The sequence below is a fragment of the Apium graveolens genome, chromosome 3 (assembly GCF_009905375.1).
Source record: "Apium graveolens cultivar Ventura chromosome 3, ASM990537v1, whole genome shotgun sequence".
NCBI classification, from domain to species: domain Eukaryota; kingdom Viridiplantae; phylum Streptophyta; class Magnoliopsida; order Apiales; family Apiaceae; genus Apium; species Apium graveolens.
The window spans coordinates 218,583,791-218,605,521 of NC_133649.1; the positions used below are offsets into that span (position 1 = coordinate 218,583,791).

Consider the following 21,731-nt stretch of genomic DNA (forward strand, 5'->3'; position numbering starts at 1 on the left):
CCTTCATCTTCAAAGTCTTAAGTTGGGCAGCTATAGTAGTTGTTGCATCCAACTCCAGAATTCCTGCTACCTTGCCCTGAGTTAGCCTCTGAGAAGGATTCCGGTATTCATTAGCAACCATCAGTTCAATCAATTCATAAGCTTCATTATAGCTCTTAGCCCACAAGGCTCCTCCTAATGCTGCATCAAGCATAGATCTAGACTGAGCACCCAAACCATTGTAGAAACAATTTATAATCATCCAATCAGGCATGCCATGGTGTGGAAACTTCCTTAGCATCTCCTTATATCGATCCCAAGCCTTACACAAAGATTTTCCAGTTTGTTAAGCAAACTGAGTAAGATCATTCCTGATTGCAGCAGTCTTCGCCATCGGGAAGAATTTAGTGAGAAAATTTTGAGCAAGATCATCCCATGTGGTGATAGACCCTAGTGGTAGAGAATGTAACCAGCACTTTGATTTATCCCTCAGAGAGAATGGGAAGAGTTGTAGCTTGATAGAATCTTTAGTCACCCCATTGAACTTGAAAGTATCGCATATCTTGATGAAATCCCTGATGTGCATGTTAGGGTCTTCCGTAGGAGAACCCCCCAAACTGAACTAAGTTTTGTATCATCTGAATCGTGCTTGACTTGATCTCAAAAGTGTTAGCCGAGATGGATGGTCTGATGATGCTCGATTGAATATCATTGATCTTAGGCTGAGAATAGTCCATCAGAGCCTTAGGAATTTCTGCTTGATCTCCCATCACTACTAGAGCTGATTCCTCGACTTTCTCTTCTTTTGCTACTTTCTCTCTGTCCTCAAAAACTTCCCTTTGAATCACTACAGCTTCCTCCTCGGCTTGATCCAGAGTTCTTTTACGAGCCCGCGAACGCGTATGCATACACGCTCGCAAGAATACCTGTAACATGACAAAGAAAAATATTAGGTAAGTAATAATGTTCGAGTCAATGAACTTTAACGATCACTGATGACAAACACATAAACTAAAAGTTAACACTGCAGTCCCCGGCAGCGGCGCCAAAACCTTATTAGTCGCTAAACACACGCTAAAATTCACACAAATATACGCGTTCGCAAGTAATATAGAATTATTTCTAGTTCATTCCAACAGGGACTGTTTTAAATTAACTTTGTAATTTATGCACCTATGCAACAATGATATGACTATTATGCAATGTTAAGACGAATAACAAATTGAGTTTTGATTATACTATGGTTAACTAATGAGAATTATACTAAAGACTTTAACTATAGAGAGTAAAGAGAGTTGAATAATATATAACACAAATATAGGATTCTAACTTCATTAAGTACTTTATTCAATAGCCTTTTCATTCTTAACCTTAACATGTAATGGTGATGATACTAATCAGATAACACGAAACTGATAAACGCCAACTTCTGTTGTACGAGTACCATACTACCAGACATCCACAAAAGAGATAGAAGCTGAATAAACACCAATTATATTAAGACCCTATATGTCTATAGAATTTGACAACGTAACGGTTTAATGCACAAGTTATCTATCGTGATTATATAGGGCATGTAAGATGGTTAAAATTACATACGAATCATGCATAACAATAACACATGAACCTATACTAGCATGGCAAGTTCTAAACCCTTAAATTCACTTTCACTTCATTAAGAATTAACAAGTTATCTTATAAGTTCGCGACGCTCATAAGAAGAATAAGCACAACCAATACTAGGATATAATACAATCACCACACACTAAGGCATCGAAACAAATCAACTAAAGAAATTCATAAATAAATCCGCTAGAACACCACGATAATGATTAGCCCATAATCGGACTCATCATCAACGTGGGTTCCAATGAAAGCATCGTATAATAAATGTAGTCTTTATACTTAATAAAACCAAGTACGAAACATAAGTAAAGGTTTAAGAATAAGAAAACTAGCATCCAACGTTACAACTTAAACAAAGAATCACAAGAATAAACTAGATCTTCTTTGCCTTGGTTGAATTATGCTCTCTGGTCTTGTTTACTCATTTTCCTTAGCTTTTGTACGTCTCTCCTTATGCAAAATGTCTTTATATATGTATATATATGCAATAGAATTGACGAGGGCTTCAAACTTTCAAAATCCTAGTAGAAACAGAATTATGTTATCCCGACCTGGCGCGGGCGCGCGCTTGACTAGCGCGGGCGCGCTGAGTTTCTGATCTTTGGGCACGGCCGCGCGCTATCACAGCGCGGGCGCGCGGACTCCCTGGATCAAATTCTGTTTTGTTCTTTTCCTTGCTGATTTGAGTTGGTTTTCCATGAGCTTTTATTCCAACACCATTCTAACACCCAATTAGCACTAAAACCATGCCAATTCACCTGATTACCTGGAGAATGCCTGAAAATGAAAAAACACTAAAAAACACATTAAAACACCAATAACTTGAGTACAAATACATCAATTCAAAGCTTTACAGAGCGTAATGAAGTGTCATAAATGCCACTCAACAATTGTCACTATTTTCCTCTCCTTTTGCCTGAGAGCGACTCAGCCTCTCACTCTTTTCACTCCCTTCCCTCAAACCTAAAAGTGATTGTACAACTACTAAATCATCTGCACTTGTAGTATTTGTTGAAATTTGAAGTTGTGCAGTGATATTCAATGGATGAGAAACATCCATTGAAGTAGTAGTTTGAAGATTCAACGGATGACTGCTGTTGAGCACATCCATCGAGATACAATCGCTAGTCGACGGATGAACAATATTCGTTGAGATAGTAGAGATGATTGAGTTTGGAGTAGAGACTACTGTAGAATCTGTGGTGATTGATTTGAGATTTTGCACAGATGTTTCAGTAGACTCAGAAAGAAATGGCAAGTGTGCCAACAAATCATCTAAAAGATGATGCTCACTTGCTTGGATTTTTGGCTTCTCTATTAGAGTGAGAGATGGAGAATCAGGAATTGATGTATGAATCATATCAATATCCAGAGAATTTGTGAGTGAGTTTGGTGTGTTAGGTGCTTTTATAGTTAAATATTTTGGCTGTGACCCCATATCTATTGGCGCCACATCAACCTGACTTTGAGAAGGTGCATGTACTGAGTCTTTTACTGCAGTAGGCACAATGTGTGCACCCTGTGTATCCCCAATGGTTTTAGATTTCTTCTTTCTAGCATAATTTTGGGGTGAGCTTGTGTCCCTAACCCTTTTGGTCTGTGCTCTTGGTTGAGAGCTTTGTTCAATAGTTACATCCTTTTAGGAGGATGCAACTAGCAATGAGCTAATATCCTTATTAAGCACTTCAGTTTGTTGGAAAACTGTAGTGTGGCTAGGCTGGGATTCACGCACCTCCCAACCTTATTCTTAGGGCTTCTTTGATGTTTACCATGTCCCTCACCAGCCTTACTTCCCTTCACACCCCCCTCTTGGCTTTGTGTGGATTTTACAACTAGTTTCTGTTGAGAGAAACTAGAAGGGAATTTCTTTGATTTGGGTTTAGAAACCATTGATTTTGTGGCTTGGATAGGCATCTGTTTGGTCATTGTCATGGATGCATTGCCACGGTTGTTTGCAAAGAAGCAGGTGGTTGAGAAGTAGTAGGAACATAAACATTTACCTCACTTACCTGAGGCTTTTCCATGAGGCATGTACACAAGAGCAATGTCCTTGTGATGATTTGTCATGTTCAAGTCAGCAATAATTTTCCTCTCTTGGACCCAACAAGCTAACTTATTTGTTGGGTTCTCAATGGTGAGATTCTCTGAAACAAAATTAGCTAGCATCATGAAAAATCTAGCATAATAGATATTCTTAGACCTCTTCTTAATATCCCCTAATTTACTCCCTATCTCGTAAATGACAGAAGTGCTAAAATTGAAATACGTATCACTAAGAAGCATGTAAAGCATGTGAACAAGTGAGTAAGATACAACATCAAAATTACTTATTTTTCCAGAAAACACCTTGATAAATGAATCACATAGAAAACTCCATTATTTTCTAAGATCTAGTCTCCTAACATCACCTAATTTAGTGGCATTAAGAGCATAACCCATAGAAACTAGCATGTTACTCACATCAGTGTCTGTGTGTGGAGCAAGTGTGTTATTTTCAGGCAATTTAAAACACTTTTCAATTACATCACAGTTAACACAGTGTTCATTACCTTTGAGAGTGAAGGTAATAGTCTTGTCCTTTGAGTTGAACACAACTGTAGTCCAAATTTCCTCGACAACCTCACAGTAAATGGTTGGGGACTCAAGCATGGAATAGCTCAATTTGCAGTTTAGTATGAAGTCCATCATCATGTGATAGTCTTCAGATGCCGGAATTTGCTTGTTCACCAAAGCCACAAAGTTGTTCTTTTCATAAACAAACCCAGTTGAGGACATGATTTTGACTACGGGTGCCATTGTTGTGATTGAGATTAGTTGCAGAGAGAGTTTTTGCTTTTGGTAAGAAGAAGTTAGAGAAATTCTCTGAGAAAGATAAAAACAAATAATAGAAATGTAATTAGCTTTTATACTTTCTCAGAAATAAACTGTCAAAAAGTAAAAACTAAATAAAGTGACCAATCAAATTAACCCAAAATAGCCTTTAAAAATAAGAAAAACTGTCAAAATTCTAAGATTATCCGTTGAAATATACATACAGGCTGTAAGTAAATTTGATGGATGATGCTCAAAATTAACGGCTAAGATTGAGTACAATTCGACGGATGATGACAAAATTACCCAAAGTAATAATTGATTCTTCTACGGAGAATAAAGTTCAACGGATGTTCATTTTCAACGGATAATGAACATCCGTCAGATATAAATTTTGACCGAGCCAAAATTTACATTACTGACAAGAAATATCAAATATTATTATGGTTGCAGTTCAATTTGCTTAGACATTAAAGTAGATTATGAGTAATTAAGCATACCGAACTCACTTACCAACCTAGTGAAGGTGGATTCATCAAGTGGTTTAGTAAAGATGTCTGCAAGTTGTTTTTCACTTGGAACAAAATGAAGTTCCACAGTACCATTCATAACATGCTCTCTAATGAAGTGGTACTTGATGTCAATGTGCTTAGTCCTTGGATGTTGTATTGGATTCTCAGTTATGGCAATAGCACTTGTGTTATCACAGAAAATAGGAATCTTATTCACTTGTAGACCATAGTCTAACAGTTGATTTTTCATCTATAAAATATGTGCACATGAACTACCAGCAGCAATATATTCAGCTTCAGCTGTAGAAGTAGAAACTGAATTTTGCTTTTTACTGAACCAGGATACTAGCTTGTTTCCTAGAAATTGACAGGTTCCTGTTGTACTTTTTCAATCAATTTTACAACCTGCATAATCTGCATCTGAATAATCAGTTAGATCAAAGCCAGAATCTCTAGGGTACCAAATGCCAAGTTTTGGTCTTCCCTTGAGATATCTGAAAATTCTCATAATAGCTATTAAATGAGATTCTCTAGGATTAGCCTGAATTCTAGCACAGAGACAGGTAGCAAACATTATATCTAGCCTAATAGCTGTTAAATATAAAAGTGAGCCAACCATGCCTCTATAGCTTAAAATATCCACAGACTTTTCAGTTGTGTTTAATTCAAGTTTAGTTGCAGTGGTCATGGGAGTTTTTGTAGATGTGCAATCCATTAGATCAAACTTCTTCAAAAGATCATAAATATATTTGGTTTGACTAATGAATATCCCTAATCACTAACTTGCTTAACTTGTAAACCAAGAAAGTATGTAAGTTCTCCCATTATGCTCATTTTATATTTACTTTGCATCAATTTGGCAAACTTTTTGTAAAGTTTTTCATCTGTAGAGCCAAATATAATATCATCTACATAAATTTGAACAAGTATAATAGAGCCATTAACATTTCTAAAGAATAAGGTTTTGTCAACAGTACCTCTAGTGAATTGATTTTCTAAGAGAAACTTTGACAAAGTATCATACCAGGCTCTAGGTGCTTGCTTCAATCCATTAAGTGCTTTCAAAAGATAGTAGACATATTCTGGAAAATTTGGGTCTTCAAAACCAGGAGGCTGACTGACATAGACTTCCTCCTCCAAATATCCATTTAGAAAGGCACTTTTAACATCTATTTGATAGACTTTGAAATTGGCATGGGTTGCATAGGCTAAGAAGATTATGATGGCTTCAAGTCTTGCAACATGAGCAAAGGTTTCACCAAAATCAATTCCTTCTTGTTGACAGTAGCCCTTACCAACCAATCTAGCTTTGTTCCTGACCACTATGCCATTCTCATCCATCTTGTTTCTGAATACCCACTTGGTGTCAATAGGATTCTTTCTTTTAGGCTTGGGTACTAGCTTCCATACTTTATTCCTTTAAAATTGGTTTAGCTCATCTTGCATAGCTAAAACCCAATCAGGATCCAACGGAGCTTCTTCTACCTTTTTTAGGCTCTTCCTGAGATAGAATAATGCTATATAGACATTCATCTTGAGTTGTTTTCCTTGTTTGCACCCTTGAAGATGCATCACCAATGATCGGTTTAAATGGGTGATCTCTAGTCCACTTTCTTTGTTGAGGTAGATTAGCTCTAGATGAAGAAGCCTCTTTGTAGTCTTGATGTATGACAGAGTTTTAATTAGAAGAAACTCCTCCTGAGTTTGTGGATCTTTGACTTGTAGTTGGGGTCCTTTCTGATTGTGATCTGTATTGGCCCTCAATTTCTATTAATGATTCAACGGATGTTGAATTTTGCCTTTCGACGGATGATGCAGATTGTCTTCCAATGGATGATGCACTTGGTCTTTTGACGGATTTTGAATTATGTGCTTCATTAGTTATAGATTTTTCTGCATTTTCCTTAGATATTGGTTCTTGATCACTTTCATCATCATTGTCTTCATAAACCATCTCAACATTGTCAAATTTAAGGCTTTCATAAAAATCTCCATCTTGCAGTCCTTCAATCTTTTTGTCATCAAACACAACATGTACAGATTCTATAACAATGTTGGTTCTGAGATTGTTGACTCTATATGCTTTTCCAACAATATATCCAACAAAAATACATTCATCTACTTTGGCATCAAACTTCCCATGCTGATCAGTTTGATTCCTTAAGATATAGCATTCACAGCCAAAGATATGAAGAAAGTTTAATGTTGGCTTCCTATACTTGAATAATTGGTAGGGTGTCATGCATTTTGATTGATTGACCAAATAAATATAATGAGTGTAGCATGCAGTATTTACAGCTTCAGCCCAAAAGTATGTTGGTAAATTTGATTCTTCTAGCATTGTCCTTGCAGCTTTAATAAGAGATCTATTTTTCCTTTCCACCACACCATTTTGTTGTGTGGTTCTTGCTGCTGAGAATTCATGCATGATCCCATTCTCTTCACAAAATGATCTCATCACAGAATTCTTGAACTCAGTTCCATTATCACTCCTGATTCTTCTTACTTTGAAATCAGTATGATTGTTGACTTGTCTTATGTGATTGATGATGATTTTACTAGCTTCATCTATGGACTTGAGAAAATATGTCCAAGAGAACTTTGAGACATCATCCACAATTACTAGACAATACATTTTCTTTGAGATTGACAAATGTTTACTGGTCTAAATAAGTCCATGTGCAGTAATTGTAGAGGTTCTTCAATTGTTGAATCAAGCTTCTTTCTGAATGATGCCTTGATTTTCTTTCCTTTCTGACATGCATCACACAGTCCATCCTTTGAGAATTCCACTTAAGGAATACCTCTTACCAAATATTTCCTGACTAGCTCATTCATAGTCTTGAAGTTAAGGTGGGACAGCTTCTTGTGCCATAGCCAACTTTCATCTTGACTTGTCTTGCTAAATAGACAAGTGACAGATTCTGCATTTGATGAGTTAAAATTAGCTAGATACACATTTCCTTTTCTCACTCCAGTGAGAACCACTTTGTTGCTTCTCTTGTTGGTCACAACACAGGCTTCAGAATTAAATGTTACTAAGTTGCCCTTATCACAAAGTTGGCCGATACTCAACAAATTATGCTTGAGTCCATCCACTAGGGCAACTTCTTCAATGATGACATTATCCTTTGAAATCAAGCCATATCCCACAGTATAACCCTTGTTGTCATCTCCAAAAGTGATATTTGGGCCAACTTTTTTCTTGAACTTAGTGAGCAGGGTAGACTCCAGTCATGTGCCTTGAGCACCCACTATCCAGATACCAAGATTCTTTCTGTTTCCCTGATTACTTGATGAACTGACTTCTGTTTCATCTGATTTGGCCATAAGTTCTAGATTGACATAGCTTGTATCTTCATCCTCTTCTAAAACATCTACAGCCCAGTCATTTTCATGTGTGATGAAAACTCTTTCCTTTTATTTGAGTAACTCAAAATTTTTCCGTTTGTAATCAACAGCCTCAAACTGCTTTTTACCAGAATCAGAGTTTCTACATTCACTAGCAAAATAACCATCCAAGCCATACTTGAAACATTTGAATTTAGACTTATCAACCATGTTTCTGTTGGAATTGGTTGCTCCAAAATTCTTCTTGAATTTGAGCTTGGCAAACCTCCTGGATAAAAAAGCAAGATGCTCATATATGTCATCCATGTTATCTTGACTAAGCTGGTCTTCATGTTCAGCTACTAGCCCTTTTCCTTTGCCTTCACAAACTCTAGGGTTTGGTGTAGATTCAACAACTTCAACCTTTGTCTCCTTCTCCTTTTCTTGCTCAGCAACTAGTGCAATGGATCCTCCCTTATTTCTTCCTTTCTCTAGCTTTTCATCTTGCTCTATTTCAAGCTCTTAGGTCTTTAGAATTCTATACAGTCTATCCAAGGTGAATTCCTTATAATCTTGAGAGTTTTTAGTGAAACTGTCATGGGTTTCAGTCCTTTGGTAGAGATCTAAGAAATTTGAGGTTTGAGTCATTAGTTTGGTAGACTCTTCCATGCAATTTTAGAGCATTTAGTAGCTTTTGAAATCTACTAAATATGTCAGTGAGTGACTCACTTTCTTCACTGTGAAAATGCTCATATTGTTGAATCAAGAGTTGCATTCTGTTTTCCCTTACATGCTCAGTTTTATCACATATGACTTGAATAGTTTCCCAAACATCCTTAGCAGTTTTGCAGTTTATGATGTTGTCAAACATGTCACCATCAATACCATTAAACAAAATGTTCATGTCCTTTTTATCTTTTTGAACATATTCAATGTCTAGATCAGACCATTCTGCTCTAGGCTTTGGGACAGATGCTCCATTTCCTGTAGCAGCTCTCATAAGGACATGTGGACATTTCTCTATAAAGTCTACATATGCTTCATCTTAAGATAGGAGATGCAGGTGCATCTTCACCTTCCAAGGTGTTGGATTTTTAAACGCAGCGGGGGCATGGCAAAACACTTTTACACATATAAAATCCAAATAAAAGCATACAGATCATGAATAAAAATTCGAGGGATCGAATCTAACCTTTAAAAATAATTCGGAGACAACGATCAGAGATCCTTAGCAGTTGCTCCTCAAGTGTGAAGCACTCCACCGGTATCCACCAAGAAAACAATGTTAAGGAGGAGGAAGGAGGTGGAGAGAATTGGGTTTTCCAAACTTTTTGGGTTTTGTGTGGGTTAGAATAAAATTAGGGTCTATAATAGTGTATTTATAGGCAAAATTTTCAGCTGAAATTGTCCCATAAATATTATTATTATTATTATCCCATTTATTATTCTCATTAATAATTAAAACACCTTTTAATCATTAATCCTTTTTCTAAACACTTTAGAAATAATTCTCTCTCTTGATTTAATTTCCAAAAATTAAATCCTTTAATTAATAATATTAAGAACTTTTCTTAATTAATTTATAATAAATTAAATCTCATTTAATCAATTATTAAATTTGCCAATTAATTATTTATTTCATAAATAAATAATTATTAGCCATTATTAATTAATTCCTCCACCATTAAATCATTCTCTTTTTATGGTGTGACCCTGTAGGTTCAATATTAAGCTGGTAGTAGAAATAAATAATAATAAAACTATTTTATCATTATTTATATAAATTCTCTAATTTATTAAATATGATTAATTAATTAATCACATTTATTCTACATCGTGAGGGATACTTCTCAGCATATCGCGACTATCCGGATAATATGAATTCACTGCTTAGAATACTAAGAACATATTCAGTGAATAGTTACCGTACAATAAACTCCTTCTACCCTACAATGTCCCGATTAAATACAAGGCATGGATCTCGTGTCAAGCCTATCTAATTCAATCACTTTGCTTACCATTTACTATGCGTAGTTCTATGCAAATTAGAAACTCCTTTCTAATTTCATTTACTCTGGCCAGAGATTCCTGAACTAGCATAAGTGGATCAGCCTTGAACATTCGCTTCCTTCACTGGAAGGGGTAGATCCTTTATTGATCATACACTATCTTCGTGTACAAATTCCTATACCCAGAAGAGCCCTAATAATTGTCCCTGGAGACTAAGAACTAAACCAAAGCATAGTTCAGTGTACACAAGATGACTATGATGACCTCAAGTCTAAGGATACTTGTACAACTATCACTATGTGAACAACTGCTGACACGTGAGTGAACTCCATCAGTTGTTCAGCTGTGCGAGTCATGTTCAGTGAACTTACTCCATAATAAGCACCTACATACTAGCTATAGTGTCACCACACAAATGTCTATGAGAACAAACATCCTTCATAATGAAGCAAGCATAGTATGTACCGATCTCTGCGGATTATTAATTACCAGTTAGTAATCCTACGACCAGGAACTATTTAAGTTTAGAGTTATCATCTTTTTAGGTCTCACTATTATGATCTCATCATAATCCATAAAAAGCTTTACTCTAAACTATGGTATATCTTATTTAAACACTTAAATAGATAAAGCCCGTAATAAAAACAAAACAAGTCTTTTATTAAAATCAATGAAATCAAAACAGATTACATAAAGAGTTATTCCTAAATCCTAATACATGATTGGACTTAGGACATATTCCTTTTACAAGGGTGATAGTTGTCTTTGTCCAGAAATGGAATCTTTACTCCAACATCCTTTTTGCTCATCTTGTTAGTTGTTATGATCTTTAAACCCTTTGTTCTTTAAGAACTTGCTCTGATACCAATTGTTATTCCCAAACAATCTAAACAAGAATTACAGAAGGGGGTTGAATGTAATTCTGGCTTCTTTTTAATTTTAAGAGCAGTTCTACTATAAATATATAACTGTGTTTGATTTAGCAATGGTGCGGAATGAAAGTATTAAAGAAATCAAATCACAAAGTAAACAAATAGAAGTATTTAAAAACTTTATGGTGAATTGAACTTTTCCACCAGAGATATTTATTAAGTTGAGAAGTCTGTGAAACAAAATTATTCACAGCTGCTTACAAGTTGAAAATACAAGATTAGAGAAACTATTTACAGTTTTTGCCTTATCTATTTCTCTGGTAAAATACTTACTAACTTGGATACTTTTCAACTTACTACACTTGGTTTATATATCACCAAGTTACATGATAAAAAGACAAGATAATAAGACAAATTGTATCTAGTCTAACTTCATACTGCTACACTTCTCTTTCCAGCATCTTTGAGTATCATCTGTTTAGCATGGAAATGGAAATGCTTCTTTGTTCTCTAAACCCTGCAAATAGGCTGCCACATTCCATTTGCATATATCCAACGCATGTGACTGTCAAGTCACTATCAACTGCTCTTTTGAATTTAAACATTCGTTGAAGCTTCACTGAATCATCTGTTGAAACTATGGTTGATCATCCGTTGAGACTTATGTAAATCATCCGTTGAAGCTTTAGTTGATCATCCGTTGAAAGCTTATGAAACATCCGTTGAGACTATTTTCTTGGGAGTTAACTCCATTTCATTTACACAAGATTATAAGGCACCTGATATTTACAATTAACCAACCTATCTTGCATATCAATCTAGTAGTTAACATGTCCCATACATTCTACAACATCTATTACATTAAGCCATTTGGATGTACAAGAATGTGCTATTAAACTTATTGTTACATAAGCTACTCTTTAGTTGATCATCCGTTGAAAGCTACAAATACACTTGATTAAAATCTACTAAGTGTTTTGTTCAAGTTATCATCAAGTACACAACATATTCCTAATAAAATTGATTGCATAAACTAGAAGAACAACTCAAAACCTTCGATTTAAGTACTTACATCAACAGATTTGATGCTCAGAATTGCTCAAAATCACAGTTTGATTTTTCGACCCGCATCTGGAAAAGCCGACCCAGTTTGCAGAAAATTTTGTAATTTTCTGATTTTTTTCTGATTTAATTATAAATAAATAATAATAATTAGGCTATTTATAGCAGTAAAAATAATACTCCTAATTAAAATTAAGGCCCTAATTATACATCTAATAAAATTAATTGTCCCTTAATTACTAATTTTTGAGTATTAATTTTAAATTTTTAATATTAAATATATACAATATATAAGCCAAAATTTCCCAAAAATTGTGAATAATTCAAATATACAAAGAAATGGAATAATTGAAAGTTGATTTTCTAAAAATAAAAAAAATATGATTTTTGTGGGGGTTTTGACACCCGAAGAGGCCCGAAAAAGTCATTTTTCGCGAACGAGAAAATTCCTAAAATAACTGAATGTTCAGAATAACGAGATGCTACAAGCCATACTAGTCAAATTAAGGCCAATTATATTATTTGAAATATCAGCTATTAAAACAAAGTACGGGTCGTATAACTTTTAATACGAAAACTTTTAACACAAAATAAAATATTCGATAAATACCCGGAAAATACCCTGACATTACAGAACACAAATAACATATAACAGCTAGGGTTTGTATGACTAGATACACTTAATGACATAATTAAACACATAATTTTACCTTTATCATGATATAATACAATCGTAATTTCCCAGTCGTTACATTCTTCCCCTTAATAGGATTATGTCCTCAGAATCTCGCTAAGAAAATAACTGGGGATATTTTTCTACCATCTCACTCTCAAGTTCCCAGGTTGACTCTTCAACCATAGGGTTTCTCCACAAAACTCATAATAAATGTACAGACTTATTTCTCAACATTCTCTCCTGCCGATCTAGAATTCTTATTGGCTACTCTATATATGACTGATAGGGAAGAAAATAAGGCATGGGTATGTAATTAATGTTGCATTAATTATACCAGAATTAGGCTGAAAGTAAGGCCCATTTGAGATGGCCCAAAACCCTGAATATTAATTAATTTCGTAATTAATTAATAAGGGATAAGTCAGCTGATAAGATGAGTCCTAGTGGAGAAATAAATCCTTGTAGATTGGCCTTCAAGGAACCTGGTGGGATAAGGAATCAGCTTCCTACCTCTTAGGACTCCAAAGTTCATTCTAATCCTGAGACTTGCCCACCAAGTCTCCTAACCCAAGTCCAATTCAAGGACTCCCAATATCTATATAAGGGGCCTCACCCCACATATCAGAACTACATTTTTTGACTTGATCTTTGGCATACAGCAAGGTACGTAGGTATCTTGCTAAGGCCGATCGAGTCACGAAACACAAGAGCAGACAAATCGAGCCTTGAAGCTCACGTTCCCTAGTAATAAATACAGCAATTATTATACCTTAGTTTTTGATCCATAACATTTGGCGCCCGTCTGTGGGAAAGCACAACAACAATCATGGCGAGAATACAGAGAGGAAGCAGCGTCCTAGAAGGAGGAACACCAGCGGGGACAACCCAAACGATTTTGTCAACCGTGGAGGTACCTCCGCATTCAACCTATGCCGCCACCCAAGGAGGAGCCCAGGCAGAGGCAACTTGACCTCAACCCCAAGGGACGATTCCCCAGGCTCCTCAAGGTAACTTCAACAGCTACATACACATGTGAATTCTCGACCTGTTGGGTATGAGTATTCAACTGTTGTGACCACTAACCCCCCTTATGGGATGACCTTTTACCCCGAGGTTGGAGGAAGTGAACATGTTGGACGGAGTGAAGCACGAGGGCGAACACCCCCCTACATACAAGATTTGGCTCATATCCCAAAGGATCAGGAATTTTTTGGTCCTTATAGTAAGAGAGAGTCTGAATCTTCAGATGATAAAGTGGCCCCAAGAAGGAGATGTGTTGGCAAAGAGCCGATGCCTGATGGTAACCAACATCCCAGGAGCACCCGAGGGGTGAATCCCCAAGAAGTGCAGGAGAGAATCAAGGCTCACGAGGCTGAGATTCAAAGGCTGAAGCATGACTTGGAAGCGCACCAGGCTCCCAGACTCCCACTACCACCTAGGGGGAGAAATCCTCCTCCAATCATAGACCTGGATGGTCCGTCACAAATAGGGGATGTAGTCCTAAGAGCTGATCCAAACAATCTTCTTCCCCTTGGAGATCCTGATGATCCTACTCCACCATTCACTGAAGAGATAATGAATGTCCATATCTTAAGGAAGTTCAAGATGCCCACTATCAAAGCTTATGATGGTACTGGAGATCACGTTAATCATGTTAGGACATTCTCTAATGCACTATTGTTGCATCCCGTGAATGACGCTATTAAGTGTCGGGCCTTTCCTCAAACCCTATCGGGAATGGCTCAAAGATGGTATAGTCGTTTTCTCCTGAACTCTATTGGGTCCTTCAGAGAATTAAGTCAGGCTTTTATTAAGCAGTTCATCAGTGGGAGAGTGCATGAGAAAAGTTCAGCATCCCTCGTGAGCATTGTGCAGGGAGCGAAGGAATCCTTAAGAGAATACTTGAATCGTTTGATAAAGGAAGCTTTACAAGTCCCGAACCTTGATGACAAGGTAGCTATGATAGCCCTGCAACAGGAAACTAGGGATGAGTTCTTCAAGATGTCCTTGGCCAAGCGCCCCCCTGAAAGCATGTTGCAGCTCCAAGATAGGGCCGGGAAGTACATCAAAGTGGAGGAGAGCATGAGGAAGACAGTAGTAAGTAGCGAGCCCACTGGAGGCAAGAAGCGGAAAACTGATCTGGAATATATCGCTAAGGACAAGTATCCTAGAACCGAGCAAAACCCTGATTCAATCCCAAAGAAGGGAGGACCTGGGCAAAAATTCACTAAATACGCTAAGCTGAATGCTCCTAGAAGCCAGATCTTGATGGAAATCGAGAAAGATCGAGATATTCGTTGGGCTAAACCCTTGAAGGTTGATCCGAACAAGCTAGATAAGAGCAAGTATTGTAGATTTCATAAAGATGTTGGTCATGACACCGATGAGTGTAGACAACTGAAAGATGAAACAGAGTTCCTCATTCAAAAATGAAGATTGAACTAGTACACTGGGGAAGGAGGAGATAGGAATAACAATGGGAGAAAGAACTTTGCAGATCATAGGAGGGACCAAGATGATCAGGGGCGGAATCCCCAGCCTAGGGGACCGGTTATAAATGCAATCTTTGGAGGACCCTGACCCCGAGGGCCCGTGATAAACACAATTTTTGGAGGACCAACTGCTGCCGGATTATCCAGGAACTCCAGGAAAGCATATACCAGAGAGGTTATGCATATTTTGGGGGAAGCCCCGAAGAGGGCCAGGACAGGAGTAACTATGGCATTTGATGATTCTGACTTGGAGGGTGTAAAATTTCCTCATGATGACCCACTGGTCATAACACCGATAATAGGGAACAACCCGGTGAAGAGGGTCCTTGTAGATAATGGTCCTTCAGTGGATATCTTGCTCCATGACACCTTTTTATGGATGGGTTATAATGATTCCAAATTGACCCCAACCGACATGCCGATATATGGATTTACGGGAGAAGAGTGTCCCGTGGAAGGGATAATTAAGTTGCCAACAACCATAGGTCAGGAACCAAGGCAAGCAACGCAGATGTTGGACTTTGTGGTGGTGAAGGCCAGTTCAACATACAACGCTATCATGGGAAGAACAGGGATAATGCCTTCAAGGCAGTCCCTTCTTCCTACCATTCAGTTATGAACTTTCCCACCGGGAATGGGATTGGAGAAGAGAGAGGAGATCAAAAAATGGCTAGAAGTTGTTATGTGGCCTCTCTTAGGGCAGGTGGAGTTAGGGGGCAAGTTCTGCCTATTGAAGATTTGGATATCCGTGAGAATAATGAGAACATAGGGAAGCCAGCAGAAGACTTGGTTTCGATTCCTTTAGCTCCCGAAGATCCTGAGAAAGTGACTATTGTTAGAGCCACACTAGAGGAGCCCTTTAGAGGGAAGTTCACTACGCCATAGATTGGATTCCGCAACCCCAAGAAACCGTAACTAAAGGCCAAAAAAGTGTTGCTAAAGGCCAAAAAAGCGTTGCTAAAGGCCAAAAAAAGACTTTGGCGACTCTTTTTCGGGGTTGCAATTTTAGGCGTTGCCATAGAGTTTTTTGTAACCCCGGTGACACCCTATTGCAACCCTTGTTTATCTGTTACAGAAACATGTTATTGCAACACCAATGGGGTTGCAATAGGTCTTAAAAAGTGTTACAGTAGGGTTTGTGCTATCAGTACAATATTTGTGGGCCCCACAATAGGGCCCATATGTGGGGTATCGATGCAACCTTTTTGCAACGCTTTTTAGTGTTTTTTGCAACGTTTTTTTAGTGTTTTTTGCAATGCATTTTACACTGATTATTAGCAACACTAAAAAGACCTATTACAACGTTTTTACAAAAAAAAATGCAAGGAACTGTTTGTAAATTGGCATTCCCATAAATAAGACCATAGTCTTAAAACCAACACAATCAACCAATCTAGCAACCTTAACATCAGTTATCCCAAATAAACACCACTACCTTCACCATCAATAAACTACCATCCTTATACAACCAATTGTCTACCAACCATAAAATAAAAGTGAAAGTTTTAACAAGTTAAAGTTACACACTTCAAAATATAAACATTGTAGTACTGAGAAAAACAAAGTAGAACGATAATACTTCAACTTTATAGCCAAACTGTAGTCTGTAGTCACGTAGGTGTAGACTGTAATTAATGGATATGAGATAGTTTAAAGTAATCTCTTCATAAGAAGACCTTCAAGGCAACCATCTCCTTTAATCCCATCTCGACTAAAAGCATACTCTCAATGTTTCCTTCTCCAGTTAGATCACCCAAGTTTTGGACATGGTTGCTTAGTTTTTCTTGCCTTGCAAAAGAGATGCCCTAGAATTGAACACCTACCGGGAGCCTGAGTTCCAGAGTTATAACCTTGCATTGCTGCATTATGAGGTTCATTAAAGGTGATCCAATACTTCACTCTGTCTCCGAAGGCCTTGAAATAGGTAAAAGCATAATGCTCAAAATCTTTTCTGCAAGCAAAATATGAGCCTCAGTATAAATAAGTGTTTAGGTTTATAATGACTAATATATACAGGATGAAGTTTAAATCACTTACACGATATGGTCATTTAACCATCCTTCATATCTATCTTCAAGCATCTGCGGAAGATCCCAATGGTATAAAGTTACATAAGGCTGAATTCCTGACAGGAAGTTACAGCAGACTCTTCAAAACAGCTGTACAGACTTAATAACATGAAAGTTCTTTGTATAATTTGCAGTTTTTACTAACTGACTTTTTTCCAGTAAATAATAAATAGGTTGTTGTAGTATTTTAATCCTTCTGAATTTGGTTCTCCTGTTCCATCTGTATATACAAAATTGTAATATTAAGACAGGTTATCGGCTTATCGCTAGGGGTTACACCATTTCATAGCGGCAAAGTTTCAGCTTACTCATCTTTCTTGACCATGAAATTGAGAATATGTAAGCATCCATTCCCATGTCCTTCATCAAGTCAATGTCTGTCTACAATGTAATTTAATATTCAGGTTATAATTTCCGTTTGGTTAGTTTGAGACGAAGGAAAGTTCAACTTTAACTTAAAGTATGATATGACTAGTAGTATTATATAACGTTAGTTGTTAGCACCTAAAGCTATTCATTCTTATCTTCAAGAAGTCGGTGACATGCTCTTTGACATCATTACCTTTGGTATTATCCAAAAAATTCTATCTTCATACTAATCTAATGAATTCGGAAAACTTTATCACTATAAGCTTTGGTTTATCATCTATTCTGAAAATTGACCAATAACTTGATTTCAATTTTGTAGTGATAATAATGTGAACAAGGAAGTAACAAAGGAAGGTAGAAATTAGAAAGTAAATTAATGAGGCAGAAAAGGAAAAGAAGATGATACGATAATCTAAAGTAAATTAAAAGAAATAGTATGAGAATGATGAACCATAAAAGAAGTAGATCATCATTGGAAGTGTAAACTAACCTTAAAGCGATGATAATGATCCACTGTCGTGTTTGCATTGCTGAAGTCCAAAATCTTGCCTGCACAAACAATCTATGTCAAGCACAACCTAAGATAAACTATACTCTGCAAATTTCCCTCCTTAAGCCTCCAGATAGTTCCATAATTTTCGATGTTTTAGGTTAGTACCTGTTTGGCTAGCAAAGGTATCCCAAATATTAGCACCCTTGTAACACCCCCGGATCCGGGGTCGGGGATCCGGGTCATTACGGTCTTTCTTTCCATAAATATCACTTAACTTAATTAAAAATAAATAACCTCATGCTGTGACCCCACAATAACACACACCACAACCTGTTATAGTCTCAGAGATGAAATTGAAATAGGTACAAGTCCTTGAATCCACAAATTAAAAGTTATTACAACCCAAAATAATTACTTGATAAGTTTAGAGTTAATTTCCATTATCTGCCACAAGTTATAATTATACATAATTGATTCCCAAAAGTAGAATTCATGATCTACAAATAGATCTACCTCTGCAGCTATAGCAGCTATGATATCAACGGCAAGACACGGGACGCTTCCCATGCTCTTGCGCTGGGTCTACTTGAGTCTGGCCATCTTTCCTAACTGTTGTTGTGTGATGAAGAAATGAAGCAAAAGTGAGAATTACAGCTCGCAAGATAATATATAGTGTAATCAATAATGCAAGTATCTAAATTGATAACTTACTGGAAACCTTTATCAAGTGTAAGGTAATTACTTACTGGATATAAGCTTAAAGGAAGATGAAGTTACCAAATACTTCACTATACTTATATCTTTTTATAAAACTACTTGAACTACTACCATTCAAAGTATAATAAGTTTTTGAAGTTCATCACATAGGTGGGACTACAACATAAGACTTCAATAGATTCAATCTTTGAAATATTATTGAATGAAATGAAGTTATGAGATACTTCATTAAGTCTCGATATATATATATATATCCATATATATATATATATCTCATATATTTCCTGGAAACCTCTATCATGTAAAGTATGAACAGAGGTGCAATATCCAATGAATTTGGAAAGAAAAGAATTTTGGCATAAACCCGATATCTTGCTGATCAGGCAAAGATACCAATAAGTAACCTTTTCTACTGTAGATGGATGAATTCCTTGCCGGTCATCACCATGGCCACATTAGGACCTCGTGTTAGACCGTTACCCAGCCACTTACGCGTGGATGGACTGTCACCCAGCCTCTTACACCTTCATAGACCGTACCCCGGCCTGTCGCTTATGCCAACTCAATTAGATGGACTTACTTCCCGAACATTGGGCAAGTAATCAAATTGTTTTCTCAAAACAGCAACCACGTTGCGAATATAAAATACACCACAGAGCCGGATCCCTTAGATTTTTGAGCGAGTATTCAAGTCCCCTTCGAAAGGAAGATCTTAAATTTGAAAACGAGTTTTGGGATCCGCTCTAACTTTTTAAAATCATTTTGAAGACTCGAAAACATTTTTGAGAATGTTTGGAGTAATGCTGATTTAATAAAATAAATTAGTCCCGATATGTTGGAGGATATCTGAATATTATTATTTAAATAATATTCCTATAAGGATAATCTTTATAAAAATAATTGAAGTAGAAGTTTTAAAACTCATACTTGAAATGAATAATAAATAACCAAAGATATACTTATACGAAAGTACGATCTTTATTTGAATAATGGAAAATAAGTTTGATTATCGAAACATTATTCTTTAATAAAATAAAGAATATTATTTAATAAAATAAGCGGAGTCATAAGTCCTCGAATGAATATTTAAAATAATATTAATTAAATAAAATAAAGTTATCGAATAAACCTTATTCGATTAATAGTTTTGAAAACTATATCTATATATATATATATATAATACTCGGGAACATCGACTCCCGGTTTAGAAAATGTTCACCTTTGGGTCCCCTATACTAAGGGTATATGCAACTATTGCTAATCTCTAGCATAGGTATTATGCAACTTATAAGCATTTGAATTGATAATAGAATATCAAAATTATGAAACAGGCTTGCATATAAATATCATATCACATGCTCCAATATATCGCAAGATTTGCTAATAATAATCATGCACTTATCACAAGATAATCCATATGTATATACATCACAACAACAGTATAACAAGTAGAAAACTTGCCTGAGAAACTGGGGTTGGTAAAAGGCCTGGGATGAGTCTGATAACCTACAAACAACATATAAGTTGTAATTAAACCAAAGTCGCTTAAGAAACTAGACTTTAACCAATTAGACTCTAACGTTCGTTTTTGCGCTTAACGATTCACTTAAGTCGCTCGAGTACCCTCGGCTCCACCATTTTTAATAAATTAACCATTGAGAATTTTAAGGCGATTCTTTTGGGAGTACTCTATCAACTGACCAATACACTTTACATAAATGTTTCATACTCCAATTAGTCATTTAAGGACCTTAACCAATGTTTCAAAGTAAGGCGAGGGGTAATGGTTCGTTCACGAAATGTCATTACTTAAAACGGTCGTTTCTCCTAAACCGTACATCGGATTCAAGAGAATCTAACAGTGAGTTCACGGGTCCTGAAGTTAAGAACAAAAATAGTCTAAGGTAAATTGGGCCTTACGACGGCTATGTTTACGCGATTACCAAAATTTAAACTACTCCAATCAACCACTAATCAACCACAAATCAACCATACAACCAAACTTCATCAAAATCCTATTAAATCAGTCCATTACTTCATGTTTTAACCATCTTATTCAATCACAACAAGAGCTACTAACTATACTTAAGGTTCATTAACCAATAACCAAGATTTACAACTCAAACTCATTACAAATCCAACCAAACTCTAAATATACATGAATCATGCTCTCATGAACTATAACAACAAAACCAAACCTAATACTCAAAGTAAAGTTAGGGTTTGGAGGGGTTATACCTTCCTTGGAGTGATTAGAGTAGCTAGGAAGCTTTAAGAAACCTTGAGATAGCTTAGGAATGCTTGGATCTTAAAGGAAATCAAAGAAAATAAAGTTAGTAATCTTGAAAACATTATTCATCATCTTCTTCCTTGATTTATTGGAAGATATTCATGAAGAAATAGAAGCTTAAACTCCTAGGATATGCTTATCTAATCACAAGGGACCTTGGGTAATTACCTTGCAATTTATCAAATCTAGAATCTTGATTTTTGGAAATTTTCTTCTTGAAAAGATGAAAAAGCCGAGAGCTAGGTGTTCTTGGGTGAGTGTTTTCTTTGTTGAATGTTTTTTTGGTGGAAAATGAATTGAATGGGATATTTGGACGATTTGTTGGTTAATTAAAGTGAGTGGAGTATGACTAAGCATGACATCATCTTAATGACTTCATAATTTGCCACTTGTCATCACTTGGTGGTGGAAGCATCTTCTTAT

At 36.3% G+C, this 21,731-nt stretch overlaps 1 non-coding gene across 1 annotated transcript; it reads left to right on the forward strand.

The window, feature by feature from the left end:
- The first annotated feature begins 251 nt into the window (after nt 1–251).
- Nucleotides 252–358, forward strand: LOC141715352 (small nucleolar RNA R71). Its single transcript, XR_012572118.1, has one exon. It is a non-coding gene; the product is annotated as a small nucleolar RNA R71 (small nucleolar RNA).
- The last annotated feature ends 21,373 nt before the right edge of the window (nt 359–21,731 follow it).